The sequence below is a fragment of the Ammospiza caudacuta genome, chromosome 5 (genome assembly GCF_027887145.1).
Source record: "Ammospiza caudacuta isolate bAmmCau1 chromosome 5, bAmmCau1.pri, whole genome shotgun sequence".
NCBI classification, from domain to species: domain Eukaryota; kingdom Metazoa; phylum Chordata; class Aves; order Passeriformes; family Passerellidae; genus Ammospiza; species Ammospiza caudacuta.
The window spans coordinates 25,643,406-25,666,192 of NC_080597.1; the positions used below are offsets into that span (position 1 = coordinate 25,643,406).

Below are 22,787 nucleotides of genomic sequence, written 5' to 3' on the forward strand. Positions count from 1 at the left end.
AGTTCTCAGAAGTGAACTGCTCTCTGGATGGAAGAACTGTCCTGTGCTTATGCTCTGTCTTAAAACCACTGTGATTAGAGCCTTTCTCCCTTTACTTAAAGATGTGGGTTGGACTAAGTTGCTGTAGATTCTCACTGAGCATTTCCAAGTCTACAGTGAGTGATCAAATGGTGGGTTTTTTATTCCACTTTTAAACTCCTGTTTTTATGGTATTTGGTTGAAGTGACTAAAGATAATTCCTGAAATGGAATTTAAGCCTGATTTTGTATCCACTCCAACTACTACACCTACTCCATCCAGCTGTGAATTCTGTCTGAACCTAGGTAGACTATATAATATTTTGAGCCTCTGATGAGGAAAAACCCCAACACTCTCAGAGATATTTCCTCTTACTGAAAAGAGAAAGAAAAGCAGAGAGTATAGGGTTTCAAAACACAAAGAGCAGTGGCAGATGATATCCCAAGACAGACCAATAATTGTTCACAATAGGTTCAGAAGAATTTCTTTTGCCTCTGAAGGGTTCAGCTACCTTTCCTAGGGACTGAAACCATCAACTTATGTCAGGGAAACCAAGACTGGAGTGCAGCAAGGAAAACTGGAACCTGAAGTAAAAAAAAGTAAAAGAAGAGGATTCACTAGAGGCAGAAGTTATGTACACTGCCTGAAAATTCATTTGTGGAAATTCATACTTATTTCATGCTGATCCACACATTTAACTTTGACAAAGGCTCTTCAATTCCCAACAACTTTTAATTAAAACTGGCACAACTGCAAATGAGTTCTAGAATCATCAGGCTTTTTCTGATACTAATCTCCTCCTACGGTCATGTGTAGTCCAGTGCTGTGACCTACAAGACTTGGGAAATCAAATTTTTCTGGAATAGTAATTTCCTGGAATGGCTGAACTATACCTTTGTCAAATACTAATTATGATTTGAATAAACTCATACCCATTTCTAACTATTATGATTTGCTAACTTTTCCCACTGATGCCTGTAATGAATCCTTGGTTCACTGTACACATATTCCTGGGGAAAACCAAAGTTTTGAAGAACAGGAGAACACATTTTTGTGTCAAAAGCTCTAAGTGAGCAGCACCATTACTTCTTAAACTTATACTGACAGGGTCTGATCATTCTAAGTCCTCTTTTCCCGTTAAAAGGTGCAGTGACTAAAACTAAGAAAAGACTGCTCACATTTTTCTTAAATGAAATTATAATAGATTAGAAATTGTTATAAGTTCTGGAATTCTAACCCACCTTGATGTATAGAACTAACATGAAGAAACACTGATGTGGGCTACTTGTCTGAAAGTCTTTGCTTCTACCCATCATTTGCATTTATGGAGAAAGAGGCTGTAAACCCAGCCCTACTTGAAGTGTAGATAAAATGTGTTGTAAGACAGCTGAGAACAAGCACAGCTGCAGGTAACCACAAAACCAGCAAGACCTAAGTGAAATCTAAAATGCTCTGAGCTTTGATTCAAACTACAGACACCTTTCTAGTCCCATGTGTTTGATGACATGCTGCTGCAGTGTGTGCTATGCAGTCTCACTTTTCCCTGCCCCTCTCATGAAGGCATATGGAGAACTATAGGGACAGTGGTCCTGTGCAGAGTTTGCACTCCAGCACTTCTGTTTATGGTGCTCAGCCTTTGCAGGAACATTCAGAGGGTTTTGAGTAAACTACTGAACTTGATTCTCCAAAACCAATATAGACTGAAACAGATGCCTTCAAGATAACCAATAAATTGAACATTGTCATCTGGAAAGGTATCTAAGCTACAGAAAAAGGGAACATCATGGGGTACAGGAGACATGGTTGTTCCACAATATTATTATAGTTCATCACCAAGATTTAGACTAACCAGTTGAAAGTATCTTGGAGCTCCTATGAGAAAGAAGGTAACTAATATTCTTTTTCTCATGGCGAAACAAGCACTGTCAGCCTGACACAAGTTCTATTGTATCCTAATGTAGGGATAATTAATGCCTCTTTCTGAATTTTTCTTGGTTACCTCTTCAGAAGTAATGAGATAATCAACTTCTGTTTGCTTATAGTCAAATTGGCTCTGGTACTGGCTGTCTGCAGGGAAAAAAACAAAGCAGTCTTCTGTGACTGCATGCACAGATAGATACTGTCTTAGATACAGGCACAAATGCAGTTGCTTTTGTGATTGGAAACACATTGTCTAAACTTTTTGTGTGGTCAATATATAGAGATTGTGAAATCATTTGTGAATTTGCTGTTTTCTGCCAGTAACTGGGATTGAGTGAACAGAGTGATAACACTTCCCTGATTGCCTCTTTATCATGAGGATCATTTAAGTCCTTGCATGGCTGACATAATTGGTTCACTTGCAATCTAATGAAAAGATGTCTGGGGACACACTGAACTATTTCTTAACACAGAGGTTAGGAACACTGAGCATCAGACAGTAACATTTTTATATATTACAATTTATTCTTGAATAGTTACTCAACCTCCCACATGGAGAAAAGGGCTCTCTGCACCTACCTATTAAATCTATTAACTTCTACAATGTGTGGTGTGTGTTTCCTTCCTGTGAAATGCAACACAACAATGTGCATATTTGTGGCAGAGCAGTATATGCTATTTTATGCTAATCTCTAAGATTTTCAAAGGACCAGGAAGATTAGTGTGTGATTTGTTCAGCCCCAGCACTGAACGTTATCTTCTAGCTCCTTTTACTTACTAGATTCCCTGCAAAGATGTACTGGGTGGTTGAATTTGGCAGGACAGCAAACACTTATACACAGCCAGTGATGTGTGGGACACATCTGCCTGCATTTAAAGAGACTGCAGGAGGTGATGTGGCCATCAGCCTCAGCAGCACTGGGCCCGCTGCTGTGTGACTCCAAGCAATCCGAGCAGGGTCAAAGAGGAAGAAACTGCTGAGGGCAGAGTTCAGCTTTTCTCCAGCTACAGTTCCTAAAGCTGCATCATAATCAGGTGCTATTCACCAATCCTCTGGTGATGAATCAGTATTAAAAAAGCTTCATTTTCATTACACCAACTGAAGTGACAAAATTAGCATTGCACATACTCTGAGTCTCAGAGATGATAAAGCAAAAGATGAAGTTTTAAACTCACTGATACTGAACATATATAGAGAAACAATTTAGAGGCTACTCCTGAAAAACACATTTTAAGAGAAAGAGATCAGTGTGTTTAATAAGTGAAGGAAATGAGTGAGTCCAGTAAAAAAAAAAAAAATAATCACCTTAACAATATAAAGAAATTGGAAAAGTTGACAATCTTTTGAAAAGCTTTGGAAACTACTAGAGGACAAAGCTTCAGTTTGCAATGTAGATTCTGAATTTCATAATCTTATAGTAAATATTGCCATATTTTTAAAGCATTTCATAGTATCTTAATTTCTTGCATCACATTTATAGATTCATAACTATTATTTCTCATTGTATATAATCTCCAGGAGTCAGAAATTAGGAATCTTTGCAAAGAGAAGTCAGGCTAACAATAGCAGAGATACCATTACTTTGAAGAGGAATGAAAGGAGATTGATCTGACAGATGGCTACCACTTATTCTTTTCAACTGTTTCAAAGACTGAGAGAAAATCGAGCCCTCAGAGGAGTAGAGAATGACTAAAGTGTAGTATGATATAGTTAGGAACAGTTTTCATGGGGTAGACATGTAAGTTTGAATTTTGCACTAAAAATAGACCAGTTTTCTTGTCTCCTCCAGCTTTTGCAAATGAGCTAGTGCACAGATAATATCCATAGAAAACATTAGATACTGCTTTTTCTTGAAAGATCTGTACAAATAAAAGTACTCACCTCAGAAATAAAACATCTGAGTAGGGAAGTGCTTAGATTAAAAGTACTATTAAGCTGTAAACAAAATAAATTAGGTAATTTTATCAGCTTGAAAATTAGGTTTTCCTTGGGGGAAAAAACACCCAACACATTCTGTTTATTTTAGTTTTAGATAATCCATGTTTTGATTTAGTATTTTCTTGCCCCAGAATGATTTCTAAGGAACCCACAGTGCTCTTTGGGACAGAAGAGAGAGATTTCTCATGGACTTGATTCAGGAGCATATATCAGTAAACAAGCATTATTCATTGAAAGAACAGACATGACTTCTGCCTCTAAGACTTTCTCAGATGAAATGCACTGAATATGTCCGAGGCAAGGACTCAAAAATCTCATTTGCCTTTTTGCTGCTAACCACTGTGATGATGTTTACTAGTACCATTTGTGTCACCAGTTTTCATAAACACCCTTTTGGCACAGTTAGCAAAACTTATTGGAAACTTTGACTAAAAATGCCATTGTGGAAACTGGCATTTTGGAGAGGCCCTGTATGTTCTTCACCCACAGAGGAAAGCTTAGTTTGCTTGTATCTGCTGCTCTCTTAAGTCTGAGGATTTATTCTAGTTTGTCAATATAGCCAATACATTTATCATGGGCCACTGTGCAGCAGACTGGGGCCTCAGTACACTTCTTCGTGTCTTGCCCTTTTCTATGTGGAATCCATGCTGAGAAAAGCTCTTTTAAATTCCTTTTGCCACTCCTGGCACACCAACTTTTGATGTTCATTTTATCTTTCTTTGCCTAGAGCGGCCAAGAAGTTCAGTTCTGAAGTCTGAAAGGGACTTTGACTACTTCAATTATGACAAACTGAATGTCACGAATCTCTCTTACAAGTGGTATAAGTAGGACCCAAATCTATGTGAAATGGCAAACACAAGGTGTTAGTGTTCTTTGCTGACTATCCATCTTGCTAATATTTGTAATTCTATTACAAGCAAATCATACTCACCTCTTTGGAGATAGTGATGTTAAAGGCCCCTGCTCTGTAGTGAACCAGTGAAGCAGACATAAGAAAATAATCGGAGACTCCCAGATATATCATGGAATCACCCTGATGATTCCATGATGTATCTCACCTTGGGAGAGCAAATGGAGCTGGCACAAAGGGAGGGTCTGTGTGATTTCCTACTAGATAGACTATGCCTGCAAAAAGTCATTATCAAATATTTCTAGTTGAAATATTTTTATCTGTTAGAATGCATTAGCAGTGGTTGAACAGAAAGATTTTTTCCTAGTCTGAAGAAAAGCTTGACATTAAAGAAATCTTGAACTAAGCAAATAAGTTTGTGTTATGCCCTAAAAATCAGCAAATTATGGCTCTTAAAAAAAAACAAAAACCAGGAATCAAAGAAAATCTGGGTGCCATGCTTTCAAAGTTTTAATTTGAGAATTCAAGTGAGTATTCTGAACAGCAGCTACAAGACACACACAAAAAAATAATTCTCTGGACCACAGTTTTCTTTCTCTTGTAGCGAAGACACCTTTTAAAATTTAATGCTGAGGGTGGCATTTCAGGAAAATCTTCAGGCACTCCTGGAAAGCACTGGAAGTTGCTTTGGACAGGGACACAAAAGAGCCTTTTATATCACCTAACACTTAGTCCTGGCCCAGCTGCCAATCCTCCCTGGCCTATTTTGGGTGCTGCACAGGTAGGGGACCTTGGTTCAGGTATGCTAAGAAAATAACTATTAAAATGTGAGAGGGTATGAGGCCATGAAATTAAAGAAGAGTAATACAGACAGTAGGTAGTGTAGTTACTGACACTGTGAATGTTAGTAGCTGGAAGATTCAATAGGGAAAACACTGCCATGGGAAGGTATAAAACCCTAAGAAAAAAAGCTGGAAGTTGGAAGAAGACAATTTATAACCATCAAGAACCAGCCTGTTCCAATGAGCACTGAATAACTTCCTTGACTGACTTAGAAAAGTCATCCTGTGTCCCACTGTGATGTCCATGTATTAAAGCTTTGCCTATGAATTCAATATAGTGACAGTAGCTGATAAGCAATTGCTTAGTTCTTTAAAGCTGTGTACATCCTGCTTGCAGAGTTTTTTGTATGTGGCAAGAGTTGCTTGAACAAAATCAGCTCTGGCACATTTTTCTTAACTGAAGTCTGTTCTGAGAGCCATGGGGATGCTCTGAATTACAAGGACTGTTGAAACTGCTGGAAAAACTGGGTGTTGCTGAGATAACTCCTGCAACAAAGGTGAAAAGTAGATAAGAACTGTTATGTGCTGCTCAAGGACTGTCTGAGAGAAGCCTTTTTTTGGGTGTAATTTGTACTTATACAAGATGCTGAATCATGTCAAAACAAACAGCTTTGGACTGCAATCATGTTGGGAACCATCACAGATTATGCATCACTGCTAACAGGTGAAGACTAAGCAGCAGTACAAGAACTGTGTATCTAAAGAACACTTTTAAGCTGTTTGTAAAGCACCTCTGAAGGGCTTAAATTCTGAAATAATTTAATTATAAATAATAGCTTGGGTTAATTAACAAATCCTGGTTTCCAAAATAATTCTTGACCAAAATTCCCAAAATGTCTTATTGCTTTTCTAAGTAAATGTTGGAGAGGCCGAATAAGACTGTAGTGAGAGAATTCATCAACTCAAAAGATAATCAGAAAAGTCTTAGAAAGCACACTTATATTAAAGACAAATAACCTTCAAATACAAGTTAATGTGTGATTTGGAGACTGCTGGAGAATTAACTAGGGAATAGTCTACTTGTGCAAAGGTGTCAGTCTGGCTTAAAACTAGAAGAATGATAGACAAAATCAAAACAGATGCTATTTACAAAACCACATCACAAACAGTTATTACTTAGTTTAAGAAAAGCATTTTTGCAATGATGAATCTGAAGAAGAATGCTGGGAGATTGAAGAAGAAACACAGAAATTATTATAAGGGAAAAAGTGAGAGTATTCCCTTTGGAAAAACCACTAATTCCTCCTGGTTCAGGCTTGTTCTCCTGCTGTTCACAACTGAATACACTTTGCAGAAGTCTCTCCCATGTAGTGAAAAATTCAGGGCAGAGTCGCTTTTTTGCTACATGTTTGCACAAGAGAACTAAACTCTCCTATGTTGTTAGTGAAATACTGCTAAGCAGGACTAAATCCTTTGGAAGATGATGTTAGCACGTTTTTCTGCATATCAGTGCTGAAGAAAAGGGACTTTTTTCATATAGAGAGTGCTTCATTATAAATATGATTGAAGACTTTTTCTGAAAGGTGCTGAATGCAGCCTCAGTCTGTTACTTTTGATTGGACTGTGTGGTCTGTTTATACTGTATAAAAATCAGATGGGTTCAAAGAGAAATGGGGAATTCACACAGAGATTATGAACTTCTCAATATGAATATGAATGTGACAGCACAGCTCAGAGTGCCCTGGAACCTGAAGTGTTTAATTATGTGCTATGTAAGAAAATTGTCTCAATGACCATGATTTTCAGTAATATTTCCCACTGCTTGGCACATGGAAGGTATAGGTCATTTTAAGAAAAATAAATGTCTACTTACTCTGCTTATGAATAACAGAGCAGATAATAGAAATACCCACAATGAATAGTGAAGAATGGGAACAAACTCTATGACTTGAATTATATTACTTACAGGAATTTAATTAATTTGAGTTGAGAAACAACTCAAATGTTTTCAATCTTGAGGGGAAAAACTCTAACAAGAACAATAATAAAAAGCTGTGGCATTGACTATAGTAGTGAAAATCTTATATCCTTTTTGAACATATATAACTATTGTATTCATGTCTCTGCAAGAATGACACAGGTATAGTTACTGGTGGTAAAGAAACAAGCTCTGTGTGACAGTCTGCCTGCAGCATCTTGTTACCTCACTGAACACAAGTCTTATGTCCACACACCAAAAGCATAAAGGATCAGAAGGAAAATGCTCATCTCCAAAATCTAAAGAAATAACACAGGTCAATTACAACAGACTGAAAGGTTGCAGGTGACTTCCTATGGGTACAGAAGAAATCTGAATATTGTATATAAGATGCATGCAAGAGATTTCTAGGGTGCAGTATGGAGTATGTTAAGATACAGAACAATGGCTGTATTTTTCTTCCTTTCCTTTTTTTTGTACTATGAACACGGGAATAGTTTGGCATCTAATAAAAATAGCTACAATTTGAGCACTATGAAAATTACTTAATCAAAAACTGCTATCACCAACTCACTCTTATGCTTTTTAAGCAGTGCATCCATCAATTTGATTTTGTATTTGATATTTAGGCATAGCTATATGAAAAGAGAGACAAGTCAGAAATGCAGGCCTGTGTTTTAACTCCTCCCTTCGCTGACTGAAACCATCTTTGCAAATTACATTTTATCCAATTTGGTGTGAATGGGCTTATCAAGATAACCAGATAGAAAGCAGTAGATACAGCTGGAGGAAAGGAAAGGGACACAGTGGCTTTCTTACCATGGACTGACATATTTGAAATATAAAATCTATCAGACTGGGACATGAATGTCATTTATATTAACAAGAAGCAATGATAGCAATACTGTTGACTGTTAGTTGTTGACTATAGTTGACTGTTTTTATTAATTTGAGAGTCTCAGACAAATCTAGGGGGTCAGAGTCTCAGAAGAGCTATATAGAAAGCAATCTGCAAAATTGTGAATGTTAGTTTATAAATGATGCTCAATTAGCCACATTTTGTCTAAGAAAAAATTTTCAAGAAAATCGTAGTAAGAACTGTAAGCATTGTTTCATATTCTCTTTTGAAAGCTGTATTTATAAATTGTAGGTCAGCTTGCCAAAAAGCTTAATCAGTCTAGATGCCTTTTATACCTGCAGCCTTCCATTTGCAACCTTGGACTCTCTAATATGGTCAAATGTCAGTGCTTTCATGTGCATAGGTCTAGTCAGCTTATTTGCTAGCACACAGAGGAAGAAATGTAAATTAACTGCACTTCACACACTCAACAAAGGAGTCTAGTTTTGAAAACAGATCATTACAAATGTCTTTACAGATTTTTCAGTGGTTAATCACATCCTGTAGCTGGATCCTTAGAAATCAAAATTTGAAAAGTCCCTTTTATGGTACAAACAGTGCTACTTCTCACAGAATAATTAGAAAGTTTGCTGTACATACCTAGATCCTCCTCATGATTTGACTTTAACACTATCAATGCTCAGCTGGCAACTGTGTAGCAACGTGCACAAGTGGCCTCTGCGATCCCCTGACACTCCGAAGATAACTGCAGTACACAGTCCTGAGATGAACACAGCAATTTCTCCTTGGTCTTTGCTGCCTGGGGAAAAAAGCCAAACTCAGCCAAGAAAACATCTGCTGTAAGGGAACTATTTAAGAAGTGGCCTGTAAATCAAATGTGAAAGGACTTCTTGCTTCTATTATCTAGAATGAAGAATGGGTTTCCAAGGGATTGAAGTATTTTAGGGACATGCCTGGTATCCAAAAACCGATTATATGCAAAGGTTTCCAGGACATGAATTTTCAGTGTGGTGCAGGATTTGACAAGTTTGCAAAAATGTCACAATTTCACAGAAATACAGGACATTCCAGTTTTTCATGACAGATCAACCTGAAGGTCTCTGGGACTGCAACAGCAGAACCCAGACAGCTCATAAATATATAACTCAAGTTTCATCAGTGCTTTAATTGCTCTACTTTGCTCTTTCCTGTAAGAAAATTTTCAATAACTCCTTTAGATCTTTACATTACTCCATTTTTTTGTCCAGCCCCAAATCCATTCATTCTCCTTTCTAAGAGAGAAATCTTTCTAAAATCCCTACTAAGATATCAACAGAAATATCTTTAAACCTGAATTCCAGCAAATTTAGGTACTAGAACTATGGTTAGGAGTTGCAAAAGCTGTAGACCAACCACATAGGATAGAGAGTTGAATGGTTGTTAGAATAGCCTTATAAAAACCTCATTTACCATAATAGCACTGACACTGAAAGCATCACTTTTCACCCTTTCATCTTGATTACTTGGGTTTTCTTCTCTCAGGCATTACTTACTAGAGTGATGGCACAATACTATAGAGAAAGAGCCCTGTCCAAGAGAAAGTTCAAACCATGAGTCTCTCCACTTTCCTCTTAATTTTTTTTAGGCAATGCAAAATTCCTGGAAAAAGAAGCTGTGATCCTAAAAGATTAATTTTTACCCTAGACTGCCCCTAACAAAACCAGTGTCTAGTATTGCCAGTCACAATATTTTGCAAGTCCTTCCTATCACCATTACCATATTAAACCTCCCCTTTTCAGCTCATGTATTTCTCTTCACAAAAGTGATGTAACAGAAGAAAAAACAGAGAGGCTGGAGGAACAGTGACAGCAGTTCCCAGCCACCAGTGTCACTGAGACAGAATGCAGAACTGCATGCCCACGCTCCTTTGGAATCAGGATGTGCTGTGCTGTGAAATTTTGCAGCCAGGTGATCCATCTTGCTGTGCTATCTGGCTCACAACACAGCAATGCCTACTGTTACCAGCTGCTCCATTAACCCAAATTGTAGAGATTAGCACCTTGCAAACTTTTCTGGTATCCCAGAAGTTTTAGCCCTCCCCACTCCCAAGAAAAGTTATACTATTTAATACCATTGTATTAAAATTGTGTTGCAAGAATGCTGAAATAAGTGTAAAAATCAGTGTGTAATCATGTCATTACAGACATTCTTACACTGCACAGGCTTATGAAGCTAAGTCAGTTTTCCATAGCAACCCAACTTCTGGAGTTTCTGAAGTTCTGAATGTTTGGCATTGTGACAGTGCCCTTCCTTTAGTAGGAGCTCTTTGGAAGGCAATATACACTGTATCAGCACATAGCTAATTAGCTATGAGCTAATTAGCTATAGAGTCAAGCTTCCAGCTATACTATACAAAGAAAGTAACAAATGTGGCCACTGTAAACTCTGTGGTCCTGAATATTCATGCAATGCTGGGCAAACTGAGCATGCTAACAAATGTCAGAAATGATACTTCCCAAAGAGACCTCTGGAGTAAAATAATTTAAAAAAACCCAAAAACCAACATTAGTTGTCAGGGGATGTTTCCTTCTTAAGAAGCTTATTCAAATAGATTATTGTTGGATTGTAGTTAAATGATAATGTAGATCTGACCTGAAAAATAATTTCCCACTATATTTCTTAGTTTCATTTGCAATCCTTCTCCCAGAGCCCTCCTACCTGCATTCTGTACAAAACTTCCAGTAGCCATGTGTGTCTTGTCCAGTCTGCACTGATTGTAGCAGAAGCCTTTGCCACTGACAGATAAATGCCAGTGCCAGGAATAAAGGAAGCAGAAGTTTCTGGGAAATCTACAGCATTAATTCTGTGCCTACAGAATACAGAAAGGGGCATTATTACACTGCATGTCGAAAGACTAAGAAGGACCTCTGATCACTTAAAATCCTTTTGGTATAAAAGGCAAAGTCTGTGCTTGAGTAAAAAAGCATTTCTTAGAAATGACTGACCCATGTATATTTTAGGAAAGAAAGACACTTGTACCATTTTAACTCATAGCATCCTTGGAAAAAGAATCCTTGATATTTAGCCAGGGTGGGATTTATTGTTTTGTTTGTTTTGTTTTTTGTTTTTGGGGTTTTTTTGTGTGTGTGTGTGTGTGTGTGTGTGAGTTTGTTTTTGTTTTTTTTGTTTGTTTGTTTGTTTGTTTTTTTTGTAACAAAAAACTTCCCTTGAGAGAAGAATGAACTCTTTAAAGAGGACTCTTCTTGCCAGGCAAAGAATAAATCCATGTTTAATCTCAGATACTGCATTTATAAATAAATCCAGGTTGTCCAAATGCTAGCATTTGCTGAAGACAACCAAAGTTTTTGTTCTCCTATTCTGCTTCCATGCCTAAACAAAGGGCTCTGGAGAGGATCCATTTTTCTAAATTAAATCTTACTTGAATATTTCCCTGCCAAAATAAATATTTCTGAAATTCAAGGTTATTGTCTTGCAAATGAGTGTGTTGAACTGAGCTGAACATTGTAAAGATATCACATGTCATCTTATCATGCAGTATACATTCCTCATTGTCCCTGCTATCTGGCAGAGATCTCTGAAACAATTGCCATGAGTCTGCTTTCCCCGGGGCAGAAGGCACCAGCTACTTTCAGTTAAAATGACCGTAACTTTCCAATAACATCTCAGGCATGCCTGATACCTTTAGGTATCTTGTTTGCTGTCAGCCAAAATCAGATTATATACTGGGAAAACCGCGAATTTCAAGAACTATGGTTGGGGGAATGAACTGGGTTTTGAAAATCATGCAATAATTTAGATTGAAATAGGACTTCAGGAGACTTTTCTGGTTCAGCCTCCTATTCAAAGATGAAACAACTCAGAGACTCTGCCCACCTGAGTCTTGAACTCATCCAAGAATGCAGACTCCCCAACATTTTCAGCCCTTGTTCTGGTGCTCCCTAGAATGTTTTCCTAACTGCAGTACTTTTCGTGATGTGACTTAAAGCCTTTTGCTTGTCATTGTTCCAGTGTGTACCTTTGGAAGAATCTGGCTCTGTGTTCTCTTGGTTTTTTGTTTATAGCCTATTGGAAGGTGGGATTGAAGGCTGTAGAAAGACCTGCTTCTATATTAGTCTCTGTATTTGGAAAACTTGTAGGAAATTCTGCAAAGCCATTTTTCTACTGGCTGTCCCTGGTACAAAGATTTTCCTCTTCAATAAATACTTGTTGAGCCCTATCCAGTTAAAATGGTAATTTATGATGCAAATTCATCCAAAAATATTCTGTAAAAGGCATCTTCCTGCCACATCAGCCAAGATACATCATCCCCTGCACACATTTTCATCTTATCCCTTTTTTGGCTTTTTTTTTTCATCAAACACAAACAGATTATTTTCACTGCTACAGGTCCTTCATAATAGAAGATTGTTAATAACATCAATTCTGCCCTCTTTCACACCTATTTCTACTGCTGCATCATAGCCATGCGTACACCTGTCTTGCCCCAAACTCCGACACAAACTAGATGAAAAAAAAACAGCCAAGGTGCTCCTTCAGAAGCTTTATAAAGCTCACCTCTGAGTGTAGCAGAACAAGTACTTCTAAAACCAATCAGAAGCAGAGTTAGATGAACCACTAAAATTTTACACTGAACAAAACACTGGCTGTGTAATTATTGCACTGTTGTAATAAAAAGTGGTTTCATCATAAAACTTTGAAAATTATTTCCTTTACTTAACTTGAAATGACATAGTTGATCTTAACAACTGAGGGACTCTCCTGCCCACTCCAGCTTGGGAAAGTCTCTTTCAATACTGCTTGCTTCAGGAGCTCCATGCCAATCCTCCTGCCTACAAGAGGACATAGGAAAGCATGTGCCTTGCAGATTAGATTCAGGCACCTGAAGGCCCAGATACACTGCTGAATAATTTAATCCTAATTTTTATCATAATTCTTGCAACACTCTATGATCCTTACCTAAATCCAACTACAAATATTCCTAAAACCAACTACAAATATTCCCATCTACAACTCCTCTTAAGCTCACATATAAGACATTTAATCTAAGATCAAGACAATCTGTTAGGATCATTTTGTCCCTGAGTTGTATTTCATATTTGAGAGTTCATGTCAGGTTTCTGAACTCTTATACTCCCTTAATTCATAATGTGGGTGGCCTTGGGAAATACTTGATCATCACCCTCACCTCAGATTGGCTCACATCTGTTGGATGAAAAAGCAAGTTATGAAGCAGCACGGCAATTTGTCTCTGTAGTGGTTACTTTTAGAAAAAGTGTGACATATGTATCTGAAGTACTGGTATGTCAAATGCAGAACTGTCTCAATTGTTGCTTGTGTACAGGAAGCTGAGTTTTAAAGACAATCCTCTAAAATGATTTCTTCCAGTTTCTTTCACAGTATGTGTGTTTTGCCACTGCATTTTAACCTTTACAGCCTGCTTCAGATATCTGACTTATTTTCTTACTTTCTTTCCTGCTTTAAGGAATCTCTAATTTCTTGAACGTTTCAATGCTATTTGTGAGTTGATAATATACACAGAACCTACTGTTAACAAACAGAGCATCTTTTCATTCCAAATTCCTCGGGCCTTCCTTCTTTGATTAAGACATAATTAAAACTTTAATACTGAATGATGTCCTGCTTTCCAATGTTTGTAACACAAGAGTCTTTAGCTTTTGACCTCACAATTGCTGAATACAAAACACCTGGGTTTTTTCATCGCCAGGCTCCACAGTATTAGAAAAGCAAAGAACTGAAATTTGTGATAAGGTAACACTGGAATATCTTTTTATAAAATGCATGTTTTATGAGGGAGAAGTAAGTCATGATTCCCCAGGAATTCCTGTCTCCAAAGCAAAATATGGCCTCTCACTGAAATAATCTAAAGCTCTCTTATGACTGTCAGTGAAGGTAGACAGTGATCACAGGTGGAATTTCTCTCAAGGTTCTTGTAGCAGGCAAGAAGCATGAAGGCAGGATCTATTGCTTCAGCCTTCAATTCTCACATTAAGGGAAAGGATGTGAGGCACCAAGATCTTCAAATATGAGAAATACCTTTGGGATGGGCACTGTTAATCTGCTCTTACTACTAATGCAGGGGTGTGCCAGCTTAGTCTGTTCATTCAGCATTTGGAAGGCCATGCTGCCTGTCACAAGAACTCCTATGCTCACACTAAGAACATAAAGGCATCAGAGATCCCTAGGAAGCAAGCGAGATCAATACTATTTTAGGTGATTGATGTTTGCCCTGCACTTTTCAACTCCTCAGAAGCCTTTAAAACAATGTTCATACAGCCAAATAAGTGGATCTGATCCTTGCTTTCATCTCAGTGGCATAATCCCTTTTAGTTTTCACGTCACAAGTCCATTGTTTACCTGTCAGCATGCTCGGTACATAAATGACAATTAATCCTTAGCATGACCCAGTCTTTGTTGAATTTAACCTTTATTACTTTATAACCTTGTTAACCTTTATTACTAATATTAATTCTGTAAACAACCGAAATTCTATTACATGTCCTTCACACCCATGGAGTAAGCTTTAGGTAAGAGACAGTGAAAGTTAGCATAAATAGAAAGAGTATGGAAAACATACTGTGGAAATTTTCTTTTAGGGGCAGAATTATGGCAGTCACTACATTCTTTTTTTAAAGAATAGTAAATGCAGGTGCTGTCCCATGCCAAATGCAAGAGTGAGAGTCAAGGTGTGAAGCTATGTGGCTGTTCCAAAATGGTAAGCTTTTTTTCTCCAATTTTGTCTGTTTATTTTCAGCTAAATATTGCACTATAAGTCAGGTTTCTGACACTTTAAAAAAAGAAATTGTATGACCATCTAATCCTGGTTCTAAGAAAGTATATAGATATAAAGAATGTAGTAGAACCTTCTGGACTGTAGGAGAATGCAGTCATCAATAAAGGATAAATTCACACCCGAGATGCACACAAAAGAAAGGAAATGAATTAGGGAAGAGGCAAAGTGTCTTCCTGGTGGAAGTGACAAAAGGAATATATTCTCTTTCAGTATTTAAGAAGCTTGTTCCTTCATTGCACCTCTATTAAGAAATTATATTCTGTACATAGAGTATTTATGATAAATTAACTTCTGGAAATGTTAAGACATAATAAAGTCCAGCCAGTTCTGAGTAATCCCCACTTTAAGACCAGGATTAGCCTCAAGCCTCAAGGACAGCCAACACAGCAGGAAAAAATACCATATCTTTAGCATCTTCTCACCCTTGTCACAGATCTATTAACAACATATATGATACAGATGCTTTCATAAATAATGCATACCATGAGTTGCAAAAATTCAGTATCCATTACTTCCCTCAATGAAATTTGGACAAGGATGGATAGGCAAGAGGACTTTAGGTAATGATTTTATTGCACAGAGCCATCACTGTGTGAGCCAGCAGAGATTTCTGATTCCTTGGATATCACTTTGGCAGGCACTAGCTTTTGGTGAGACTGAGTGGTTCTGCTCCACTACTCTACCCTTTCCCCACACCCATGTCTCGGCAACTGTATTTTATCATCTGTCCTACCACCTGCAGAGTGAGCATGACAAAGCAATCCCAGTCAAGCAGGAGTAGGTCTGTCTTTATAACACCACATTCTCTTTACAGAGCCTCCCTAGGATACACTGGCTTTGAGAGTTCCAAGGTTTTTCAACTGAATCTTCTAGTCTAACACAATAAGGTAGGTCAGATACTGCTACATGAGCTTGACTAAATAAGATTACATGAGAAGGGACTGCAAGGGTAAATTCAAAGCCTGTGTGAGAATTACATGGTGATCACAAAGGAACAGTGAAGGGTTTCCTGGCATGAGAATGCAGTGACGTGGTTGAGTGCAAAGCAGGCTCTGAGCCACTGTGTGGTGGGACATAACCACACAACACAGATTCACAAAAGCTGAGGCAAATTGTTTCTTTCTGTGACATATCCCTACTATAAAAATAAGGTTTCTTTGTTCAAAATTCTTTAATTGATCCTGATTTTCACTACCAATGACAGCTACTGCTCAATTTCCTAGAAATAACAATACTGTTTCTCAAGACAACTCCAAGTCTTCCCAGTGCTGCCTTAGAAAATTGTTTATTAGGGACCCATAATAACTTTATGCTGGGCTTAGCACAGAGGGGAGTGGCACATCCTTTTCTAACATGTCCGACTGTGATCATGATACCTGTCTAAGTATAAAACCATGCTAGTTAATTAGTAGCAATAGGTTTTGCTGGTTTCCCAGTCATTTGGAGTCTATAAAGTCATTCCTGGATTTCTAACCAGAATCATATTGTCTTGGGCAATCTTTTCCATAATCTTAGAAAACACATAAATGCACTTAAAACAAGCACAAACCCTCTGCTCCACCAAAAAAAAACCCCACCCACCCACCCTTTGTTAGTCTAACTTCTGTATTGAACTTAGAATTACCAGGTCAGACTACAAATGGTTGCAAATCTATGTTCTACCTAGTACCTCATAAAAAACTGGTCTTTGGTAGATTTCCCACTATAAGACAGACAAAATACATTATCAATATTGCCCTGGTATTGGTTCTTCGAGGAATCCTTACAAAGTTATCCCAGGACACTGTGCAAGAAAAAGTAGTCTCAGGGAAAAAAACATTTTGAGAACATAATCCACATTCTGACAAATTTTGAAAATGTACCCTTTAATTGGTCCATCTCTGGTTCTTGCCATTTGGTTTTCTCTATTGTAAGCAACTCAAAATAAATACTTTAAGGTAGCAATGCTGTATTATGCACAATAGACTCCTGAAGTCACATACCCTACGTGTTTTCCAAAAAAGTGCCCTAACTTTTCTTGCAAACATGCCACTTTCAATCCTGATTAATGAGTCAATTAAAAATCAATGTAAAACCAGAAAGACTGATTTTTCTATTATTAAAGGACATGGATATTTACTATATATTTATCTATCAGGATTGCTAGAAACATTGATGCAGATAAGATACCTCTTTCCCATAGCATTTAATTCACACTGAAGGACAGAAAACAGCAGTCTGTGCTTTGGAGTTGATAAGTTCTTCTTTGGATCTTGAATGTATGGTGGGTAAGAAGCTGAAAGAAAAACTGAACAGCCATGGGAATAAAAGAAGTACCATTCCAGGCTGCTTCCTCACACCAACAAGCTGTACTTCTGCACCCCAAAGCTGATACTCTTGCTCTCATTCCCAAGCCCCTCTCAGACTCAGGATGATTGTACAAGGTCCGTCAGATGACTGAGGCAGACTGAGCTAAGCAGAAGCAACTTGTCAGCTGCCTGATAGTCTGAATGAGAGCTGCCAATTGCACCTGAGGACAATAGATGTCAGACAAACTGCTCTGATTTTTATCTTCAGTAACTGAGCAGGCACAGAACAATATCTGTATGTAAATAATTCTCTTAATTCTTTTGTCTTCACAAAGGTTAAAGTACCTTCAAGTACTTGAAATAGAGAAAAAAATTAAAAACTCCTTTGTTTCAATTTGTGTACCTGTCTCACCCTAATGAAGTATCCTACTTACCAGAGTGTAGATACCATGTCTGGTTTCTCCTTTGTGAACAGTCTGCAAAAACTTTTAAGAAAAATCACAATAAAGATTACAGATGAAATTTGCCTAAGAACTCAGCAAGCTTCTGATGTAGAAAAAGTCACCATACTTGTCTTGTACAGGTTTAACACACCCATAAAAACACACTATCTTAAACTGTCCATACTCAGAATAGACTATATCTGAAAAGGCATTTTGTAATTGTCTTGCCTTGGTCCTGTACAAGATTCTCCAGTTTACAACCCACAGAGTAATTTGTCTCACTTTCAAACATTTAGAAACCCCACTAGTTAGCAAACACAAGACAAACAGTTCTCAAACACAATAGCAAATACAGAGTCTACCCAACCTGAAGTCGAAAAAGAGCACTTTAGTTTCCCAAATATCTCTGCTGTTATCTCTGGGACTGGATTTTTCAGTTTCTTTTCTCCATTGTTACCAGTCACGCTTCAGTATACTCAAGAACCAGTATGGTTTTTGCAGCTCACCCAACAATCTCAAATCAAAAAGGACTCCATAGTCCCAGAGTTTTAACCCTTCCTACACACTGATATTTCATATGGAAGACTGCCTCTTGAGGGAAAAGGAATATGAAGTTTATATAATTGATGGAAGAGATATATTGGTAGGAATGCTTAAATAAAACAGCAAATGACACAGGAGTTTGCTAAATTACATAAAGGCAGATAAACCCTCTTCCCAACTACTGGGAATACCCACAGAATAAGAAAAACTCCAGTAAGCTCCTGCGCATGGTTTTCTGCATTCTGTGTAGAAAGTCATGCTATCCACTTCCCAGCTCATGAGGCAGCCATCAATCTTACTCAGTGAAATCTTCAAACAGAAACCACAGGAGGCAATGGCCCCCCCTACTCCACAAGTTGTATCTGTGAGTATGTCTGGGACACTCCCCAATTTTTTAGCAGCTTTGCAAAAGCTTTGTGTTACCACAGCTTTTCCTAAGTGTGGCTTTACTACTGATGCCCTTCATAAAGGCTTTCAAGGCCTTGGAGCAGGGTTGCCAGAGAACTATTAATCTATGCCAGGCTGCAAAATAAATAGCATAGCTGCAATGCCTACACAGAATCTGCTAACAATGGATAACAATGTTGGGAGGCAGTTGTCTGATGAGCTGATGGAAAAAACCATTGTCACTGTTTGGATCCATTGAGTCAATGTTGCTGAGCTCTGTAACTGCCCTATCCTAGCACCTGAGCCAGGACTATGAGGCTCATTTTTACCAAAGTCCATTTAGCAAAACAAAAATCAGTGTCCTTGTTCTGGCTCTGCCCTGCCTGCTGCCCGCAAAGCTAAGAACTGAGGGGTGGTTCCCAAGACACAGGGAAAGAGTAAGAAACACTGAGACACTGAACAGGACTGCAGCAGACATTATCTGTCAGCCCAGATTTAGACTCGAGTCCATCATTTGCATAGGTCTGTTCTAAGCTTTCCTCTCTGCTTTTCTGCCCATAGTTTGGCTCACTCACCAGCCTCCTGTACAACCATTCCCTTCCTTTCTGGGAATTGACAGTGGCATGAAGCACACTCAGCCTAGGCAGCCACTTCCCTGGGCTCACACAAATTGCAGTCCTGTCAGATTCCCAAGAGGTGGATGCAGTGATCTCCCTAAGAAAAAAATTTGCCTCTTTTTACCACCCAGAGGAATGTGATTTTTAGTCTGCTAATGAAAAGATACAAAATTCTGACTTTAGCCACTTCAAATACTTTTGCTCAGCACACAACTCCCAACAATTGATACTGTTAAAAATATGGAAATACAAGAAAAACCACTGAAAGTGTCTGAAGCAATCCGGCAAACTCCAGGAAAACTGCTGGAAGGTCTTTTGCTCCATACAATCAAGATTTTAATCAGCAACAGAGAAGATAAGAGCCATGTGAGCAAACTCAGACACTGTTTAAGAGTAATCTGTAGACAGCCCACCTGAGATGGTATAATGCACTCACTGTACAGAGCATTAGCATAAAGGGCTCTAAAACACCTTTTGGCAGTAAAGCTGACCACCAGTGAGCTGCAAGAATTTAGGAGGTTGCCTCCACTGGCTTTCATTTGAATCTCCTCCAGTGGTACACTTCAATGGCACTTTGGCACTTCATCTCCCAATGATACTCCAGCCTTCATACCCTTCTCCTTCTCTTCCCACATTTTACCACATCTTTCAGTGTGCCTCTTGTCATTCAAAATATGAGCACTGAAAGTTAATATATACACATATGTATTTATTGATACATATTATAAAATACATCATTTATAGTGGCAAATACATGAAGAGAAATAACAGAAAAGGTCCACCGGCTCACAGCTTTATTACCCCACTCTTCTTTCAGGAAAAAAAATTTCCATGAGGTATGTAATTGAACCAAAGAGACCTTTACATTTTATAGTTCTCCTCTGCCATGGGACTTGGTCAACAGGACTCCAGCTTTAATTTTCAAATTACTCAAGAGCACCCACAAGGGCTATCAGTAGGGTTTTACAGCTTTGGTGAAACAGGTTCTGTTTCACACTGACCATGAGCAAAAGAAACATCCTCAATAAAGTATTTTGAGTAGAGAAACCACAGTCTTCAACAACCATTCCAAGCTACTGACAAAGAGCTTTCTTTTGGCACCATACTGTGTATTATCTTAATGAACTAGACTTAAAAATAATTCACTCTTTCTCACAAGAGTGAACTATGCTGAAAGTCAAAATTCCTCTGTCCACAACCATTCTTTAAGCCTCTAAGCACACAGGTTCCCTATAGTATTTGGACAAGTGCCCTTCCCAGCCAGAGGTCAACTTCATATATGGCCATTGAAAGTCTCCAGCCTGCAGACTGAGACAAAATTAAAATGGTGGAGAAAACCTGTAACTCATCAAGTAACAGCCCCTTCCTCTAGAATGATGTGTGAAGGAAAAAATAATGGTGGTGTTGAGTCATGTGAAATTTGCCAGACTTGAAAGCTGAGGAAAACATTTTAGCCTTTCATCCTAATTGTTTCCTAGGAGGGTTTCCTGCTGTGTGGAAAATGTGTCTAAACCATATATTATAGCATGACTCATAAAGTTCAAAGGAAAAATTCACAGAGTGGCAGCAAAAAGCTCACTTGTAACTTGGTCTAGCTGGTTACCCAATAATGACTAGTCAGCTCCTGAGAAACTGAACCACCTCACGTCACACAGTCGCTTCAGCTTGTGCAAGCTACAAGAAGGGTGGTTCTGCTGTTAGCAGCACGTCTGCCATAGAGCCAGTGGGGTAACAGGAGGTGGCTGTGACAGGGATAACTCTGGAGAATGAAGCAGAGTAGGACATCCATGGCCAAAGGAAAATGGTGCTGATATTGAGGCAGCAGCATGATACACTTTGGATTCAACGCTCCTGGAGAGAGCAAAGAATTTCTGAAAGGCACAGTGCTCCTCAAGTGCTCTCCTTTCTACTTCTCTGCCAGTTCCACTCTCATCCCCCTCTGTGGCAGCAACCCACTCTTCTGGGTTTATTCAGGATGTGTCCCCATTTGATCATGACTGTGTAAGGACTCCTTCCAAAACGGTGGTGGCAAAGGGTGCAGCTTCTCAGGAAATCCCTTGTTGTTGTGGTAAGTTCCACCAAGCTGACTGTAACGAGCATCAGCTCTTCCCTTGTCCAGCGAGTGGTGTTCCAGCTCAGCTGCCTCTTTCCTTTCATCACCTCCAGTGCAAGCCTCTCCTTTCCACTGAGGAGTTTATTGGCTTGTTGGAACCAGAGGATGGCTGCCCTTCAGCTTGAGACATCTCTGAGAACCAACTCTAAAAGAATTGCATGAGATTGATTGGATGGCTGTGTTCAGATGCATTAAGGAGATTTCACCTGCAGCCCAGAATAGTTTTTTGAAGTTTCAAGTCTCCTTTTTCTTGCTGGGCTCCCAGGCGCTGAAAGAAGACAGCAGGGCTATTCCTGCAGGGTTAAGCAATATGATTAGGACCCTAATAAGCAGTTGTACTTGGTGGTAGCTGTGTAAGCTAGGTCTTGTAATTTCACTTATTATTTTAGTATTACATTCCCAGAAAGTACCCCACTTTTCTTATGTTATTTTTTTGTACGGAGAAATGTGATGCAAGCTAACTTTTATTGTTAGAAAAACCCGATGATCTGAGAATATCCATTGCTCTAAGTTAGCTCTGAATTTACTGCTTTTGAAAATTCTACAGAATTCATTAAATGAAGTGAAAACTTGAAAAAAAATTGCTTTTTACATTATTCCCCCACTCAACATTATGCTCCTGCCAAGTGTGCACTTCCAGATAAAAGACGTGAGGATATGCTTTTTTTCCAAGTATGACAAGTGAAGGGGAACTAAAGCTAGTAAACTTCAGTTTGTATCACTCCATACTTTTGTCGAGATTATTGGCTCACAGGTGTTGCAGCACTACCTCTGAAGTGACAACTTAGCAGACTGGTCTAGAAAAAACACGTTCCTTCATAAAACTAAACACTCTCGGGGGCAGCATCTTCCTTCAGCCTTTTTCTTTGCGCATTTCCACTCGCGGCCACAGTTTGACAGCCAGCCAGGCTCTCGCTTGTAGCGTTGGCTACAGAGCATCACCTGGCGCCATGTCACACTGAGGAGGAGCAGGGCAGCGGCCCAACCACCCTCGGCACGCGGCACCAGGCAGCCCGAGCGCAGGAGTTCCTCCGCCATGGCTCATCCACGGCAGGGTAAGAGGCTGAGGAGGAGCGGAGCCGTTGCGAGGCGCGGGAGCAGCGCCGGGCCCGCACACGCAGCAATGGCGGCTCCCGCACCGCCTCTGGCGGCGCGCGCGGGGGCAGCTCCTCCCCGCGCGCAGCCGAGCGCCCAATCATCGATCGCGGCCGGGCCACAGCGCGGCACGCAGAGACAGCG

The 22,787-nt window shown here is 39.0% G+C and overlaps 1 pseudogene; it reads right to left on the minus strand.

Moving 5' to 3' along the window:
- Positions 1-550: 550 nt before the first annotated feature.
- Positions 551-22,747, minus strand: LOC131558283 (BPI fold-containing family C protein-like; annotated as a pseudogene).
- Positions 22,748-22,787: the final 40 nt, after the last annotated feature.